Raw genomic sequence first — 20,490 nt, forward strand, 5'->3', positions numbered from 1 at the left:
TGCATCAAAATTCAGCAATGGGGAACTTTTTTCTAATATGGTCTAATTTCTTAATAGACTGAATACATCCAGGACTCAGCTTTGAAAACTTGAGTCTCTTCTCTTCTGTAAACTGGTTTAAAAGAGCTTAGTTCCACATCTGTTGTTTTTTTTTTTTTACAGGTTCCACAGCCAGCTGTCCATCTAAGCACTAAGAGTAACATTGGTCTCTCCTGACTCAGGGCCAACTAACATCAGAGGGGATGGCCAGAAACATGCTTTAATTAAGTAGACTGTTTCATTTCAGTTACATTACAAAACACACAAACATCTCTTCCCTCTTCATTTGATCACAAAGTAAAATCTTTAAAGTGATATTTAAAACAAATTATCATGTTTAAAAGTTGCACTCACTTGCTTGTACACGTACAATATTCAGCCAGCAGTGTTCTGTAGCAAACAGTTGATGAAGCAGATTCCTAAGAGAAAACAGAATATTCAAAAAGGGATTTAGTATAGACAGCAAAGATAGAAGCTTGATTACATAATCCAGCATATTGAGATAACAGTTTACTAACCACAGTTGTTGTATACATTGACACATTCAGTGCCATTTCATTTAGGATCTGTGAAAGACACAAGGAACTATGCAACTTTGAAGGTAGTTCTCATACAACATCAAGCACTGAATTATTTGCACTAAACAAACATGGTCATACAATGTTAGCTAGAAATCAAGGCTGCTGAAATTCAGCTATCATACACTGCTGATGTGTACACAAAACAGACTGCAATTTTTTTTTCTTTTCCTTTTTTTTTTTTTTTTTTTTTTTTTAAGAATTTCCAGATGCCTTTTAGTTTTAAACTTTCTGAAAATGGTCATGACATTGCTGATTTTTATACGATAAGGTAGAAGTACATTATCAGATATTATTTGTTCACATCGCTTATTATAAGGGCTCTTTCTATAACAAATGACAAATTTACTACTTTGTCTATAAAATTGATGTGTAAAATGCCACACACACACACAAAGTATATTTTGATCATTTTCCATACTGGTAGAAATTCTAATGTCCACAAAGCTTTGGAGCAAACATCACTCCTTACGGGAGCAAAGGGGCTTTGCAGTTTTATACTGAATCCTGAAAACTTCTGCTTCTAGAAGTGTCCATGTAATAATAAGAAAAAGAAAAAAAAATCCAACAGAAGTTGCCTTGCAATCACGGAGGATCATTCAGATGTAACCATTAAAATGGAAAGTAGAGTAAAATGAAAGCAAACTCTAGAACCAACTGAGGGAAAGCTAGTCATATGAATGAGAAGTAATTGTACTTTCCACAAAGCTAATTTTTATACGGCAGATGTCCAGAAAACACATATAGAAAGTTCTTGAATTCATTTGTAGCAGAATTGAATTGACTTTTCTAATACAATATCCTTGAAAGGATATATTAGCATCATGCATCAGATAGTCTGCTTAGTGTTTTTTCCAGCTAATGGCTACAATCCCACATCTTATTGCCACAGCACTCCAGAACTTTACTATGCAATGCAAGCACAAAATAAAAGGAGACTCTTCCCCAAAAGATTTAGTTACCAAGTATAACGAGTCCTCCTTTAAAGAAAAGTGAATATTGTATCTTCCTGAAGAGATCCTCTCAGAATTAAAGCAATGATTCACCACCGGAGATTAGCATTTATTACCGTTAAAATTATCCCTGTAAAATCCATATCCTGTCCTGATTCTAACCATTTATAGCTCTGTTAATTCATGTGAAATAACCATATAAACTGCTTCTAAATTAAGAACTCCTTCAACTATATTATTGCTATCTGCACGTGAATTCAATTTAAGTTAATGAGAATGGCATTCATTAAAGAGAGCTTAAGGATGTGCCTGGGAACATGTAGCGTGTAAACTCTGAGTTTTGCCCTAGTTGTTAAATTCAGTAAATAGGCTCCCATTTAAAACCGCATTTCTACACACTTTACAGCCCAACTTCCTACACATTTTCTATGGAATAAGGTAACAAATTTCTGGGAACTTCAAATGGTTAATTTTTGTCAATTCATTTTAAATTCAGGTCAATATCCATTTTCTATCTGAGATATACCCTTTTCAAGCTCAGCTAAAAAGGACTACATGCCAAACAAGTTTTCCCAAGTTTTGTATCTCTCAGGTTAGGATCTACCCAACTTGGCTTACAGCAGAGTTGGAATTACAGTCCAACAGGGCTTGGATTGTAATTAAACATTGGATATTTAATTTTATAGATGTAACATATGAGAACATTTCTTTAGAACACGTACTACTGTATCAAAGCTGATTGTAAAACACAAGTTCTATGCTACACATATCAGACAATATTAACTATGAAATTTAAAAAAAAAAAACTTGTGCATTTTTCATCTGCATTCTAAACCATATGAAAGGTAACAAATCTATTATAATTCCTACAACAGATCACGAGTAAACGTTAACAAGGGCTGCACAGAAAAGTTTGCCCTGAAAAGACATTAATGATGCTTAATCCCTAAAAAATAAATGGTAGCATCTGACATGATACAGTCACTTCAACTAGGAAGAAGTACTCTGGCAGTGGCATGAGTAATGCATCATTAATCAGTTACAACATTTGTTCAAAGCAGACCACTACTATGGTAAAAAACGCAATTCATCAAACAAGATAAACTATAAACTATGTATATTTCATCAAATCCAGGCTGCTAAACAAGTTATCACTCATGGAAGAGAGAAAGGAAATCCTTTTTCATGCCATACCTGGCATAGAAAGAACATGAGAGAAACAAAGAAGACAATTCAAAATTAGAGCACAATGACTCCTCATATCAACAAAATCTATTGCTGCCAATAGCAACTTGGCAGTTAGCAGCTTTAAACAGGAGATAAATTAATCTGTGTAGAACAATCATACTCTGATTCTGCAGAACAGCAGATTTACTTTAAATCTCTGCTTTTAAATTTTCAGATGTTTAAATAAAACTACTTTTTTTTCTTTTCTTTTTCCAAGTTCTACACCTGCTTGCCCTTTGTTTTTTTAGTTTGTTTAGTTAATCATTTGTTTTTTCCTATTCTGCAGTGAATTTTTCTTTTCCTAACAATAGTTCTCATTCAGGAACTCCCTTTTATCCCTCCATGTTTACACGTACTATAAACAGATCAGATTAACTTGGGAACACATTCTCAGAATTGTCTGTATTATCTTGACTTCTTCAGAGCATGTCTCCTCTTCATTTGACCCCAAGACAAAATCTTCCTCCCTACAATGAGAATCCTGAAAAGGACTGTGGACCCCACAGACTTAATAAGGATACATGGGCATCCTGCTGGTCTTATTCTTCTACTCTACTCTACTTCTATTATGGATCCTGCCATTAGCCTCAAGCATCAGAATGAATGCATGACAAGTACTAGAACCTTCTGGGGCCAATAATCCCAAAGAGAAATATAACTAAAATTGATGGAAGTCCCAATTAACACCTAGGATGCCTTGCTCAAGGAAGGAATTAGCGAAGGTATAAACAACAGCTTTTTTTTTTTTTTTTTTTCCAATGGACATATTACATCAAAAGCAAAGTGTTGTCTGTTGATATACTTCCTTTACACTGTGTAGTATAGGCTACATCAAGTTACAACAAAATTCTACAAAATACTATTGCATTGCAGTGGTCTGGTTTTAAAATTCTTCTTTTCTATGCCTGCAGATCTACTAAAGTAATCACTGCTTATCTTCCCATGCTCCTTTTGATTTAAAACTCACATAGAAAAACTCTTAGAAAAAAATAGCACAATAGTTTGTTTTTTTTTTTTTGTTTTTTTTTTTTTTTTTTCCCCTCAGCTGTGATGGTTTTAATTTACCAGTGAAAATTCTATTAATTTCTTAAATGATTATTACTACTTCTTCCCTGATTCCTGATTACTCATTTTGTCAGAAAATGGGGCTAATACTGCAACACAGGATCCACTCTCAGGTCATTACAGCAACTCTCTGATTGTCTGAGACACTAAGCTTAAGTCACACAGATTGGACTATAAAGGTGAGTTGATTAATGCTGGCTGTGATGCTGCTCATCACAGTTAAATAAGTTCTATCTGTTGCAAGTGTAATATTGGCAAGTACGTGCAATTTCTTCTTCATCTGTAAAATCAGGTCATTGACTACTTCTTGAACATTTAGCAAAAGAGCACAAGATCGTGACTCATCAAGCTTGTTTTTGCCCAGCAAGTGCAATAATAGAAGTTTTCTGCCTCCAACTTTTGCTGTATTTGTTAAAAAGTCTAGGAATAGCACATTTTGTTCAGCAGTCTATATTTTCTGCTGTACCAGTATAAACACTGAAAATCAGGGCTGCTTTTGCAAAGAACAAGCAAAGAAGTAGTTGCAATTCTGCATGATAGTTAACACAAGGAAGTCCCTTACTGACAGCATAAAAACTTCATGATAGTCCTTGTCTTTTTCCACAAAGCTACACAGAAAGCCTCTAGAAACGACCGCTAGTAAAAGAAATCAATTGTTCTATATTACTAAATTCTGCAGTGCTGGGAAACTCTGGTTCCCACACATAAACCTCTGACTGTAGAAGAACCCATCCTTCTCACTGGCAAAAGCACTGCCAGTGCTACAGCACTGGCATGCTGGGTAGAAATTGATGCAAGACCAACATGTAAAATGGCAAGACTCAGCCCAGTGCAGGAAGGAAAGAACTCTGCTATTGCTACTAGAAATTAATTTGAAATGTATGCACAATAAATCTGCTTTGTCCAATTTTTTTTTTCTACCATAGTTTTAGTCTATCGTATAGCACCTCTTCCCACTATCAGGAAGAGAAAACACTTATTTCAGGAGGTGAGGGGATAAGGAGGAAGAAGTATTAGATTATACCAAAAGCAGTGAAGCACCCGAGACCAGCCCGTTTTTCTAAAAAAAGTAGGTATTTAGCTTATGTATTGAGATTCCAAATGCAGTGCCATCTGTAGCCTTGGCTGGTCTGTCAAGTACATCTTCAGAGCGAAGGAAGAAATGGAGACATAAAAAGGTAAAAACGTTCCCATAAATACATATTAAATTCAGACCCTACTGTTAGAATGAAGATTAATATTTCTGTCCAGCTTTTGGGCTATCCTTTCACTTATCCCACAGTTAGGTAAAATATGTAAAGAGAAAAATATGCCAAATTTACAAAAATGAATGTAGTACTATAAAACAAATAAAAGGGAAATAAATCACGCAACTTGGTCTACTCTGTTTAGGTTGTTTCAGACAATATGTAAAGAACAGTTTAGTGTGCAGTATCACCTCAGACAGTCAGTATTACTGATGTTTCCCTGCTATTCCAATTTTCCTAACGGTACGTTAATAAGTTCAAGTGAACGCTTAGCCCATCAAAATAATAATAATAATAAAAATTACACTAATTGAGTAACTTATAAGGAAAACTAGAGAGTTTGACAAAATAGTTTCCAAGCAGTTATATATATATATATATAAGATCTGTGAAGTTTCATGAGTGAAGTATTTCTTGATTTTTATTTATTTATTTATTTTCAGCACAAACTCTATGTTCACATTTTTGGGTAATCTCAAAAATTGTCCTTTGAAAATAATTTATACTAAAAGTACCACTGGTATAGAAAACTACGTTCCATATCAAGTATGAATTAAACAAAACTGAAAAGCAGTTTAAGAAGGAAGACATATTTGAGGAAGCAAGGAGGGGAAAGACAGAGAGAACATGGAGAAGACTTCAGAAGAACCCTACTTGAGAAATGATTTTAAATGTAAGTTTGGAATAGATTAACTCAGTTGGTGAATTTAAAAACCTGCACACTTCCTGAACCAAATGCAATTGAACTTAGCACAAATTTAGCTCCAGATGTAATAAGAAACCCCAGAAGTAGTAAGAGGAATACAGTATCCCACAACATGACTATGAAAAATTCTACTGGTGTACATTCCAATAAACACATGGAATTGTTAATTCCTCCGATGGAGCACTGCACTCTGTACTGAAACTGCAGGAAAAGACCTGGTACAAGAGAAAAATAGATCAGAGACTTAGCAAAACCTTTACATAAAAGAAAGAATGAATCTAGATGCTGTTAAGGAACTTGGAGAGTGTAATGCACTGAATGAGGCAATGCCACAAGGAAACAAATGTGGAAAGAGATAAGAAAAGTGACGAGAATGCAGTAGGAAAAGTGTCAAAGAATGACAGGACTGATGAAGTAAAACAAGAAAACATAGGCAACAGAATGAGACATATGTCACTTGTGAGATCATCATTGAATGCTACAGACCCTTGAGAATGAATTAGAAAATATCCAAAAGCCAAAAAGCAAAGAATATTTCCATATCTTTACAGCTGAGTATTAAATATTCACATACATTTTATATATTTGACAAATATAAAAAAACAATTTTCTTAAGTTACACTACAATTGTAAGATTTTAACATCTCAGTGTTTTTTAAAAACTAATTATTTAATTAAAATAAGAAATAACAACAAAAAAGAAATCACATAAAGAATACAAAGATTTAAACTCACAAAGGACTAATGAACTCTGTGGAAAAACTGCATGAAACTAGGTCATTCAGATTTCACACTGACATATCAAACATTTTGCTACTGAAACTGAAGAGGTTTGTGTATGGACACAAGTGGCAGATTTCTGTACCTGTTCAGTGCATCCACAGTTCAGAGCAGCTTCCTGTACATTACTAACACACTGCTCAGCTAAACTTAATTTAGAACCAGATATTTACCCTTTACCCTCGGATGTTTGATTTGATCATCAGATTCAGAGCATTTCTAACATACACATTCAAGATAGAGGTCTTGCAAAATATGATTATTGCAACTTTCATTTTCAATAAAGGCAGCAATATTAGTGGTAATCAAATACAGAACCAAGTCTATTCTCTACCACGGATACTCAAAGATGTATCTCTCCCTTTTACCTTCATCTATTACAGCAGCTAGTATGTCTCTACCTCTCATTCTGACAATAATTCATACGGCAAAAGAAGATGATAGCTGGTTAGTTGTCACAGCCTACTTACAAAGGTATTGTACAGATCCTTCAAGATGTATGCATTTTATGGTAAATTATCTTTATGTCTTACGTCTACCTTGAGGACTTAACTCAAGCAAAACTAGCTCTTTACTCAGTCTAGCTTTTACAGAGCAGCCAACATTAAGAGGGGAAAAGACAAACAAAAAAAACCTATATCTTCTCAGACTTTTGCTTTCAGCTACAACAGAATGAGGTAGGGATGTTAAGATTTACTGTATTTCAAAGGTATTTCCATTGCTTTCAGTAAAAACTTGCATGCACGTAATCCTGCAAGACACAGCTTAAGATCAAGTCTAAGGCTTTCCAAGTCCATGTAATAACCATACTGATAATAGTTGTGGCAGCAGAAAGGCTATCTTTTGGTTAAGTTCAAAAAATTGAGTAAAGTCGGAAAATTGCCATTTTCTCTAAATCAAAGATCATCCCTTCAGACAAAATTAAAGTTTTAAATAGTAGATGACAGAGACGTGAATTGAAGAATCATTAAAATAGGCAGAGAAATGAAAAAAGCAAATAAAACAGAAACCAACCACATTTAAAATGTGGTACAGCAGCATATTACTTCATCTTACAGGAAATTTGTTTTCCATAACTGTTGTAGCATACATCAAGCATAGAAACAGTAGGCTGAATTGAATTCAGGCTGCTATTTCAGAACTATTCAGAACTGTCTATGAGATTTTCCTGACAACGTCATATTTGCCTCATTTGCTCGTGAAAACAGCAGAAGTTTCATCCTGTGATTGCCAGTCTAGCAAACACAAGATGTGAACTCCAAGCTGTGTACTGTCTTGTTTTGGCAGTTGTAAAGATTCTGAAAAATTATTTCTCCTATATAATGACACTCATATATTCTCTGTGTGTTCTGATCATCCCTTGACTTGTAAACGTTGTAAAAATTAAAATTGGAAAAAAAACTCAACTATAATAAAAAAAATTGGCTCTGGAGTGAAGTACACTGGATCAAAAATCCTGTTTGTTGCACCACTTTAGATTACCTTGGATATACATTATAAACACTGGTCATCTATGAATGAAACCAGGGGCAATTACCATCATAGGCACAGCTATGCATGCGTAATTTCACTAGTTTGCACAGGTTAAAGTGGAGAAAGTTTAACAGGTACATTTGAAGTACTAAGATGTCAAGTTAAATAAATCCTTTTGAAAGCATAATTATTCTTACTCTATAGTTTTCAAGAGATGTGGGAAGAGGTCCTACTGTCAGATAACCAGAGGATATCAACTGACATGGCTCCACTGATGAAAACTACCAGATAATCTGTCATATGGACAGTAAAGTGATGACCTAAAAATAAATTTCACTAAAAATACCTTTATTGAAAAGGCACGTGTTGAATCTGCTAATGATTGAAAGTGAAAACATTTATCTTCGTTTATGCTAAGAAGAAATTAAGTGATTTTCAAATGAACTCTCTCTGTATTTTCTAGTTAAGATTATTGAGCTGATAAAAAAAAGGTGACATTTCAAACAGTTGGTCAGTTTTCCTTATTAAGAATGCATTAGCATCAGATCATTTAAGATTTTTTTTTTCTTTTTTCTCTAAGTCTGCACTTCTAACCATGGCTGAAGAATATAAGAGGTAACCTTCTAATCATATTATATTAGCCACTTTGGTGACTTTAAAACAGGACAAGGATACTAGTGTTAAGTTTTAGGCCATATGTTCTTAGTTGTTGTTGTTTTTTGTTATTGTTTGTTTGTTTTCCAATAGAAATTTGATTTAGAAACTGAGTTTTAAAATGTAGTTGAGTATTTTGAATAGAATCTGCAGTTTTTATTCACATTTTAAAAACAAACAAAAAACCCTATACTATTGTAATTACTAGTTGTGCCCTACAGAGAAAAGTTAGAGCAATAATATACATTCCTTTTTTATCCTTAAGTTTACATCTGGAAAAAAGAAAAAAAAACAACACAAAAAAGCCCTCGTGTTATTGTATTCATTGTTCTATTGAATCTCTACTAGACCTAATAAATGGGGTGTGTTCTTGCTCTCTTTGAAGTTGCATCATTCGCTCCAGCAACAGCAGAATTTGTGCTACAAAATTAAGCACCATCTAAACAAAAAGCTAGAACATTGTATATAGTTTATTCAGTGAAATCCACCCTTCATTTATAAATGCAAGATACGTGGTTACATTGTGAACATGCATGAGTTATTAGCATGATCACTGAAAAGCTTCCCATCATAAGATCTTTACCATTACATTGTTTCTTATCAGCAGTTTTTTTCCTGTCTCATGGAAACACTATTTAAACAACTAGTCATTGAATAATAACAGCATTCTTGAGCTTAGTTACAATACATTCAAATTCCTAAATAGAGGACAATTTTGCTGAGACACAGCATTCCGGGGGAAAATAAAACAAAAAACAAAAAACCTGAATTATTTTATTAAAGGAAGGGCGAGGTTCCAGTAGCTAAGTTATCTATCCCTGGTACCAACTGATTTTCAAGGGTTGTTAAAAAAAAAAAAAAAAAAAAAAAAAGCTACAATTCTGGTCAAAACTGATGTGTGGGAACTCATTTCATAAATATAAGGAAATGAACTATTTTGCTATACACTTCCTACAGTTCACCCTTTCTTTCTCTGTCTCATTTGTTTCTCCACCTCTGCATCGCCACTTAAAATAAATTTTCTGTCTCTGTACACACATTTTATTGAAAGTTCAGTGATGGAAAAAAAATCCCAAGCATCATACGCTAATGAAGAAAAATTATTGCACATTCAGGTGTTCACAAGTGTGATAACTCCACTGCTGAACAGTATGATCAGCATTGGCATACAGGAAGCAAGCTTGCAAAATCTTCACCAAATTCTAGTTTTATTTAATAAAACAAGTATAAGCGTTGACTATTTGAAATGCTGCTGTTGTCTAAATAATACTTGTGGATTTCTTACATGTACGAAGAGCTTGCAGATATTAATGGGAAGTTTAAAACATGGAAATATTACAATGGCTGGTTAGCTGCATAGAAACTCCCCTCTTTATTATCTATCTCATGGGATAATTATCAGTCCTCTCCTTAGTAACCTTTCTCATCCTTGACTGAAATGATTTGGGGCTCCCAAAACTGAATCTGGAACGTGAGCACAAAAGTATATTCCAAATATAGCTCTGCATCACCACACCTACACTGAACGTACACCAAAAATACACGTCTGTTTTGATCCAGTTATAATCCTTTCAAGACAAGCTGAAAAACAGGTTATGTAAATATGAATGTTCTTCAAAGATATTCAAAACTGTCTTAAAATGGGACATGAAAGTCCATCTAACTATGCTTTTTTTGTCATTTTCTGAAACTACATCCAGATAATATTGAAACTACCTTGAAAACTACACTAACATGAATAAAATTGTTTATTAATTTAAACAAGAAATTTCCATTATGGAGATCACAGATAAATGTTCTTCTGAGACTTTTGATTAGCAGTACTTTGAAAAATTTAAGAAGTACCTGTTGTAACCTTGGAACCATCAATAATTACAACTACTTTCTATATCATCTTCGGGAGGGGAAGAAGGAGGAATCACAGAATCACAGAATCGTAGGGGTTGGAAGGGACCTCCAGAGATCATCGAGTCCAACCCCCCTGCCAAAGCAGGATCCCTACACCAGGTCACACAGGTAGGCGTCCAGGCGGGTCTTGAATATCTCCAGAGAAGGAGACTCCACAACCTCCCTGGGCAGCCTGTTCCAGTGCTCCGTCACCTCACCGTAAAGAAGTTCTTGCACACATTGGTGCGGAACTTCCTATGCTCCAGCTTCTGGCCATTTCCCCTTGTCCTGTCTCCGCACACTGCTGAAAAGAGTCTGGCCTCGCCGCTTTGCCCCCCACACCTTAGATACTTATAGACCTGGATCAGGTCCCCTCTCAGTCTTCTCTTCTCAAGGCTAAACAGACCCAGATCACTTAGCCTTTCCTCATAGGGGAGATGCTCCAGGCCCTTCACCATCTTTGTGGCTCTCCGCTGGACTCTTTCCAAGAGATCCCTGTCTTTTTTGTACTGGGGAGCCCAGAACTGGACACAAAAAGAAAAGGAAAAGGAGAAAAAAAAAAAAAAAAGGAAACATTTTAAAAGAGAGGCCCTGAGATACCTAGCAGGAAGGATAAGAAGCTTCCTGAGTTCTTGAGTTAAATAAAAATTCTGAGAAGCCCTGTTGCTCTTCTGTGAGGGAGTGCTTTTACCTCTGTCAGTGAACTATATCTATATCTAGCTATCACCACATATTACCAGGCTGTCATCCTGGCTATATTACACTGTTTCAAGCACACTCTGTGTAAGAGTGAGCATATAGGCAGAAAAGCTCCTTAAGATTTGTAATTTTATGAAACCATTAAAAATATATCTTAAATACATTTTAATCATCTTTCTCAGATGAGAGGGTCTTCATTGCTCTTTTCCTTTCCAGTGCTATTGATCAGTGCTAAAAAACATTTTCCGAGTTAGCCCTGAAATTTAAAAGAAGGCTGTTTTCAGTGTAGTAATTTTTATAAGATAAAAGCTCAATGCAGCAGAAATTTAAGGTGTTACTGTTGGAATCTGATACCAGGAAGAGAACATGAAATTCATGAACAATTTCCAATCTTTGATACACACTGATGACTTAGATTTTATAATCCTGGTGTCATAAAACTTCTTAATCTGAAACACACAGGTATGAATCTGGGCAACTTGGGATTGTGAATATTAGTTGATTCTGAAAGTTTTGGTCTCAGGAGTATTGATGAAATCTCAGAATCTTAGTACAGCAATAAAGCTTTATTTTCCCCCTCCCCAATAACCCCTTAAATGACAGGCATAAGCTATTTTATGAAAAGACATCTATCAAGAAATGGTCATTTTTCTCCTTTTTGTTCTTAGAAATATTTGAAAAGTTGTTGTATAATTTGGATGAAATAGGCATGATTTCCTATCAAGGTCTATCTATACTTTTTTCTTTACTAAAGAAGTGATTTTAAAAGAACAGTAGGAGACATACGGCAGAAGTCCTGGTCTCTCACAACAGTTTTTGTAACCTAATTTTATCCTGAGTGAGAACGTACCCTCCATCTGAAGTGCTGAACAGCCAAAGTTATACTCAACTAAGAATATAAGTGTATCCTCTAAAGAGCATAGATTAGAAAGAATCCTTAGGAGTTGTTACTATTGTTCAGACAGGCATTTTAGAAAATGCTATTCCACTGTAAACACATAATCCTGGCATTCCTTTGCAGTTCTAAAAGCACCTTGGAAATTTTAGGTGCCAGAGTTATGCTTGTGAACAAGAAAATCACGATGTTCTATTTATATCACTGTACAACTACAGAGAAAAAAACAGTTCTTGATCTTTCTTGAGAAAAAACGGTCAATTTTGTATATTATATTCTGATTCCTATTCAACACTGAGTTTTACATGTAATAGAATCATAATCACTCACTCCACCCAAGCTGGGCATTTCCTGACAATTAATTAATGGCAACTAAGAGACTTCAGATTTGCTGTTGGCACTCAACTCAAATAATCGTCAACCATCAGGAAATACCCTCCCTACTTGTCATATCTAATTATTAATTAAGCATCTAATATTAAAAAAACAATATTTCCATGTGATGAATTTAGTTTCAAATAAATTAGTCAATTAAATCTTGTACTTTCTAAACTCTGGCTGAAATTAGCCTTAAAAAACACAAAAACAGTTGAAGAACATATTAAGATTTGACAAAAAAAAAACATTGCCTCCTTTTGTTGCATATTAAAATTAATTATTTCCATGTCAATTATTAAGAAATCTCTTTAAGAATTAGCTAAATAAATAAGATTCATACAGATCACTGACTTTCAAATTGCTCTGTTGTAAACGTCTGGCCCACTCTTAGACTGTATATTTATATCTCCTACAAAAAGAAATGTAGATTAAGCTCTTATAAAAGGAACAATATAAGTTATGTGCTCTACCATGCGTGATCTGCTAAGAGAATACTTGACTTTGTTACTTTCCCAGCTCTTTCACTAACATGAGACTCCTGGAAACATTCAGTGTGAAAAGCATTACTGCCCATTATCATCTTGCATCATCAGAAGAAATCAGAACAAGAACAATGGGAACTGTTTCCAGAAATGATGAGGAAGGCATTGTTTGGATTATCCTTTGGTACAGTGATTACTACGGGGTAGCATTGTAAGCAGTAGGAAATTACTCATTTTTTAGCATCTTCTACAAAGTCATTACAAAGAATGACAGTTTCATCTTGAAACAGATATCATTTCTTGCTTCAGCATAAACCTGGCTTACTCCAAGTCCTACATTTCACGTGAAGCTTAAGAAAAGCCTGCATTTTTTACGTTCTTTTTCAAAAACAAAGCAAACTAAATAAAACAAAAAAACAGTGTGATTTATCTACCATGACCTACTTCCATTAGTTATCTAGCATTTCAAAGAAAAAATAGGTATCTTCTGAAAAAGAAAAAAAAAAGATAGAAAAAAATAAAAACACAAATAGAAAAAAAAAAAAAAAAGACAATATAAGGCACAATAGATGTGTTCTTCCCATCATTTCACATAATTAATTTGTAAGAGCCTGCATCAATTTCTACAGCAGTCACTGGAAGACCCTGAACAGACCATAGTTAATGAATCAAATTTTTAGTTGTTATCAATCAGGTTAAACAGGCTTTTCAAACTGCAAAGAAAAGAGCAAAGGCTTGACAGAATGTATGTTCTTGTAAATAACTCTTTGAGAAAATCTTTTCAGAGAAATTTTCAAAAGCTACTGACAAGGGACTTGCAATATTTTTAGCTGAAAGCAAAGACAACCTTCCCCTTAAACTTCAGTGGGAGCATATTTTAATTAACATTGAGCTCTTCTCAAAATTCTTCTTTTAATTTTATGTTTATGCTTCATCTATTAGACAAAGGGTTGTTTTGCTGCTGTTGTAACAACAACAACAAAAAAACCAACAGAATTGAATCTCTTAGTGCCAGCAGGTATTTAACATGTATGTTGTAATAAGAGCCAGTACTACTATTGATACATAGCTGTTGAAATAAAGTTGATATATATGATATATTAATATTTAGAATTAGTAGTGTAAAGGCTGAAAGACCTAAAGGTTAATTCTGATTACAGTTGCTTTTCACATTCAAATGAAACTTCTCAGAAACTTAAACATGTTTATTTCAAAACAGCTGACTACAGCAAAGTGCTTCTCACTGCACTAGTTACTAGGGTCATACACACGCATTAATCTACTTGCCTTTAAGAGAAAGAAGAAACATGTTCTTCTAGAAAAGAAGTATTATCTAATGTCACCACCATGTGACATTAAAATTATAATTAACACAAGCAATATTTTACATTCTGCTAGAGCTCTGTGTGCTGCTAAATGAAAACTCTGTCCTTCAAATACACTAAGGGGTGGGACAAATCGACTTTTTTTTTTACAAATATTGAACAACAAGATTAGCAAGGTTATATTCAAAGGAGTTTTGCATTTTTGTACACAACTATTCATGATACTGTAATTCAAAGCACAGTTTTTATCTGTTGCTACTAAAAAATGGAGACAGAATAGAACAAAATTTTGCATCTCTGTATCTTGTAACTATTGTCTCAAGACCATTCTTATTTACAGCAGCAATCAATGGCTCCAAAGAAGCAAAAATGCACAAAGAGGACCTGACACATCCCAGTCATTTTTCTTCTACACATGAGCTAGAGAAGACATGGAAAGGAAATACTACCAGTGAGGAACAAAGAAATCTAATTTGCCTCTGAGGCATAGACACCAGATGAAGAGGATATTTTTCATCAAGAATCCTCCAATTACGATCAAAGTTGCATCTGTCTCTGTACCTAGTGCAGGATTTATAATCAAATTTCTGACATCAATGTCAGAAATGATAGATTTAAATATCTATGGCAAGGCAGGCACTCTGGATGAATACAGATTTTCCATTTTCTACATTTCATTCTGCCATGCAAGAACTCAATGCATCCAAGTGAAAAACCCCAAAGAATACGTCTTATACTAAGTTCCAACATTAAAAGCTGTAACCAAATGACAAAGCTGTAATGGAGATTGTATTGGCCTGTACACAGAATGCTAATGTCTCTGCTCTCCAATTGTCCAAGGAGCATTCAATGCATATTGACATGACTCCACACAGAAAGTTGTGTATATCTGCTCTACACAGCTCACCAGGCCTGAGAAAGCTCCAGTCCAGAAGCCATGAAGCAGCAGTAACTTGACACTGAGAAGCTAGGTATGTTAACAGGCTCAGTGCCACACAAATTAACATTACACAACTTCTGGCCAGAAGTGCCTCATATCCTGCCCACTTTGAATACATGGAGAATAGATCTATAACACTATGTTCTTGTACACTTACACAGGTAGACATATTCCACGTTTTCTCAAAACATAGCGTATGACTTCCACATCTTTCCTTTTTGGCACTAAACCTGATAGGTAGATGGTTTGGGGTAGGAAGGAAGTAGTTTCAGTGAGTCATGGTACACTTTGCCATCAGTAAAGGGCAGTGATACTTTTAATACTACTTGCAGATGGATAATACATAAAACATTAAACAAGTCCAATAATCAAAATAATATATCTATTCAAGGCTATTGAAATGTGAATAATGTGTTAAAAGACATACTTTAATTCCATTTATTTGGTATAGTAGAAGTTCAACACATGACCTGATTTGTCTGTGGCTACAATAAACAGGTATGAGTTCAAAGCCACTACAACTGAATGATATTTAGAAAGACAGAAACACACATCATCAGTAGAGAGAAGAGCACCAAAACTGTGGAATTGAAAACTTGTGAAAAAGACAAATCCAACACTAGTTGATCATACTACCTTTTTTTTTTTTTTTAAGTAATAAAATATCCACCCATATACCACATATAAAAGATTTTAAATCAAGAATCCTTCAACATAGAATTCATTATCTTGCTACTGGCTGCAAAAATTAACACACACACAAATGTCTGCACAGAGCCTTCACAAAGTGTCTAAGATGAAAATTATAAAGAATGGGTATAAAAGAAAATAAATAAGTAAAAATAATAATAATAATAATAATAATAATAATAATAATAATAATAATAGGATTCTATAGCACTCAGACAAAAAAAAGTAAATGGATAGCCACAAACTTTTGCTGACAAGTTTTGTGCTTTCAGCCTTTTCAGAAGGTAACTTAAAAACAGTGCCTGATCTTTTGGATTGCTCTATAGGACTCCAAGGTCACAGAAACAAGCTGCAATTAAGAAGGGTGTAATGAGGAAAGGTCACGAAAAATGAATAGGAACGTGACCCAGCACCACAGAGCAGCAAGGTATAAAAACAAACAGGGTGGGAAGGCGCCAGCCAGCATGCTTTCCTATCTAATCAGCTGTGTCTCTGATAAAGAAGGAAGTCAGTCAGGGGAGGGAGTCTTCAGCACTTAAAACAATTCCCAAGACTCCATTTGTGCAGTAGTAATGCAGTGTCTTTAGGATTCAGGCCAAGGGAATAACCGAAAGGAAGCTTAGCAGTCAGCTGCATGTTTGTTCCTGGATAATAATGACCTGTTCTAACCAAGACAACAAAGACACTGCTTTTCAGAAGTCAGTTCTCTGGCAGTAGTGTGCAGCTTGGTTTATGAAACCTCACAGAACAAACTCTGATACACATCTACACCTCAGAAAGGCTGTGGGTAACATTCAACCCAGTTCTGCGCTGACTTTCAAACTTCACTTTTCCTTATTTATTCCAATGATATTTCAAGCAGATTACTCCTCACATTTTGTAACAATTCAATGAGCACTGTAGATGCTACCTGGGAGAAAACTGACTGAATCTCAGTTTTGATGTAGTAATCACTTATGTAGATTCAAAGAACCTTATGTATGGACAGAGAGTTTCTATCTTCCCACCCTCCAGACAATCCATGAAGTTTCTTGTACTATGTAACCCAGCATATTTACTTTTGCCTTTGTTGGCTAATAACAGCATAAGAGATGTTCAAAGAATGGCCAAAATCTTCAAGATCTCTATTGTATTCTATTATCCATACCATTTTTACTCATCTTGACCATTTCTTATTCCAATTATGATACCATAAATAGCACAATCCTGACAAACTATGTAAGTATAACTGAGAGTAAGTGCTTATACAGAATTTTCATTTAAAAGGAATGACAGAACAAGCTTGGGCATTTCAAAAACCTCAGTTCTCCTTGTTTCTGAACATCCTTGCTTTTCCTGGGTAAGATCAATTTTAATACTAATTATCCAATTAAAAATCACTTATGAATCTGCAAATTTATGACATAATTGTGTGCTTTGTTGCTTTGTGTCACTGAACTAGCTTGTCTGCTTTGTTCACTTCTGTGCTGTCAGGCACTAAGCTGTCTTGTTTCTTTTATGGAGAAGCAGAGACTTCCATTGCCATAACAACATAGCACTTTAAAACTAGAGGATTAAATAGAAAGGCACAGAAATTTGAGCTGGAAATCTGTAAGAGAAAGAAAGTAATCAAATGGCTTGCCCCATCCAGGCCCTCACCCACCTCTCCCTGTCACTTCGAAGACTGGTATTTGCTAGTGTCCTGGGAAAATAATGAGGCTGAACCTGAAAAGCATCAATAATCAAATGATATCCAATCATTCATAACCAATTCTCACAGTAACATTCTCCTGCCAATGTTGTCTGCATACCACATTAAAGGCAGTCATACCTGAATTACAGCAGTTTGTTCTGCATCCACGTGAAGAAGCAGAATCAGATAGAGAAGGCAGCAGGAAGCTGCTCTAGCTAAACAAATCTCCAAGATCTCTGCCTCCAGCAACTTGAGGAGACCAAAGGAAAAGTGGAGCTTGCAAAATAATGCAGAACTTCTGTTCAAATGGTGCTATGCTTCTAAGGAGTCCCCAGACAGGCTCCAAACATTGAGAGCTCATTTATGAAAATGTTTCAGTGATTTGCTGCCTTGACACTCCAGACCAGAACTGCAACATATTAGAAACAGTTGCTTCTGCTTTGAATCAGGAATTACTTTTCTTATTAACGAGATCTTTAAATACAAAGATATCTTTTATAAACAAGACAAGCTGCTTCAGCACAGTCACAATTCTTTAGTTATTACAACTGGTATATTGAAAATTGGAGGCTCCAGTTTCGCAAGCTTGGATAGCTCTAACAAGCTTTAAAGAAGAGAAGTTCTGAAGTTTGGTTCAACTGAATGTTCCATTAAATTCCAGATTTACATGCACAGCCCAATGTGTCTCCTGTTGTGCTCTGAATAAAAACATTCTGAGATGAGTTCTGTAGTTTCTACCATTTCATGATATCAATCATCACCATTTTATAGTAAGGGTACACATCTGTTTCAAAAACCTACTAAATGAATAGTTTCCCACACTTTAAAATGACTTTAAAAGTACTAAAAAAAAAACAAAACAAACAAAAAAAAACCCAAAAACCAAACCAAAAAAGGTTTTTTTTGTTGTTGTTGAAACATTTTTGTTGTTGTTGGGGCTTTTTTTGTTGTTGAAACCTTCAAAAGTTTCCAATATGATAAAATTTGTAAACAGATCTAAATGAATCAATTTGTTAACAGATTTCAATACCTTCCCAGGTTCCTAAATCTCAGTCTGAATTCTGAGGAGAGTTGCTTTAAAGGTTAATTTGACATGAGTAAAAAGGCAATATTAGTATATCATTAGGCTTGCTTGCATACTTTTCTTTTCAGCTCATATACTTTTTATTTCTTTACTTTTTACACTGCCTAAGAAAATGATTGCTTTTATGTTCTTGGAACTATTTCACAAACAGAACATCTCAAAATACTTTGATACTACCACTTTTTCCATCTTCTATTAACAGAGCAAGAAGTCATCTACATATCTATCAGGAACAAAAGAAGAGTCCCATAACACTGGAAAAGGAAATTTCAGACCTTAATAATACATCTACACACATGATGTTTTAAATTGAACATTGAAGCCTGTAGTGTTTTTATTAGGATCTTATTATTATTTGAAGTTGGGATAGAATTCTCACAAGAAATAAAAAATTCCTGGAAAGCAAAAAGCAGGCAGAGAAGAAATCCAGCTCTGATTTCTAAAATTCGAAGCCATGGCACACATCAAGCCATGCATTGGAAACCTGGCCTCTCTACTCCACTTGTGCAAGAAGAGAGACAAAGAGAAGAACAGAACTTTGCCTTCAATTCAGAAATATTCTTTTCTTTCTACCTCTCTGTCATCAGAGAACATGTGAATTCTCAGAGACAGACATCCTATAGGCCTGAGACATTACAGGAATGGCCAAAACAGGGAAACAAATTAAGTCCATTTTTATAGCTGCCAATTTATAGCACACGTGAAAATGAATCCAGACCAGAAGAACAAAGTAACTTGGATTACTGGCCAAGTAACTGATGCTGGAGAAGCAATTTCATTGTATCCTATTTATTAGAGCACCTCCATCAATAGTTCCTGCCTACTCAGAAGCAGCAGATAGACATTTAATCCCAAGAATCTTTTCAGTTTCATTTCAGGTTACCCAATTTCTAATTAGATTCACCCATACTGCTTAAGTAATAGATTGCCCTCCTACCCCCCAGTTCATTCTTTAAAATGTAGAACAGATTCCTGAGCAACTGGTATGGCGCTAGAGACTGCTCCCACATTCATTTTTTGATAGTACATTTGAAAATAGGAAAAGTTTGTCACTGTGTGAATTAACGTATTTATTTCAAATGACAGAAATACTCTCTTGAAATTCTAATCTTCAAAGGTTGTGCTCTTGGATTTAAATGGAGTAACATTTTCAATAAATGTATAATTATGCTAAAGTAGGTGAAATTATTTGAAAAGAAACAAAAATTGCAGCCTCATGAATCACTGTTTCCTTTGATAAACTTTGTCTATGCAATTAACCATCCATCGTGAAAAAGTTGTCACAGCCTCCAAATAATGTGCTGCAAACACTAATCCAAACATGGAAGGCATTCTTCTAACAGTAACTCACAGCTTGAAATCGAGTTTTTGGTTTTTCGTGAGTTAATTCTAAGAAGAAAAAATATATATTAGGTATTGTTTCATTGAAATTTCTGATGTATTTAGACATATTGGCACCTATGCATTCCACCCACCACACAAGAGGCCATGAAATCCTTGATTAAACAAGCAAAGATAAGCTAGTTCATCTGCTCTTTAGATTTTCCAAAACAAATTTAGTAAAAGAAATTCATAAATAACTTCAAGCGCTGCGTCTTCTACTCTGTTATCCCACATGTATGAATCCAAAATGATTTTTTTTCTCAGCAATAGTGCACCTGCCCCAGAAGCTTATTTCTTAAACAAAGCAACAGCCCACTGCATGTAATATCATAA

The 20,490-nt window shown here is 34.8% G+C and overlaps 1 protein-coding gene across 26 annotated transcripts in view; it reads right to left on the reverse strand.

The window, feature by feature from the left end:
* The window catches only part of LOC116235940 (uncharacterized), a 182,053-nt gene that overhangs the window by 75,160 nt on the left and 86,403 nt on the right, over positions 1–20,490 (reverse strand). For all 26 annotated transcript variants that reach the window (XR_004168450.2, XR_016468394.1, XR_016468395.1 and 23 more), the window contains one exon: positions 394–458. The gene's annotated coding sequence lies outside the window, so the exon portion shown is untranslated. The remainder of the gene's footprint in view (positions 1–393; positions 459–20,490) is intronic.

Source organism: Phasianus colchicus, chromosome 7 (genome assembly GCF_987193195.1).
Source record: "Phasianus colchicus chromosome 7, bPhaCol1.hap1.1, whole genome shotgun sequence".
Classification (NCBI taxonomy): domain Eukaryota; kingdom Metazoa; phylum Chordata; class Aves; order Galliformes; family Phasianidae; genus Phasianus; species Phasianus colchicus.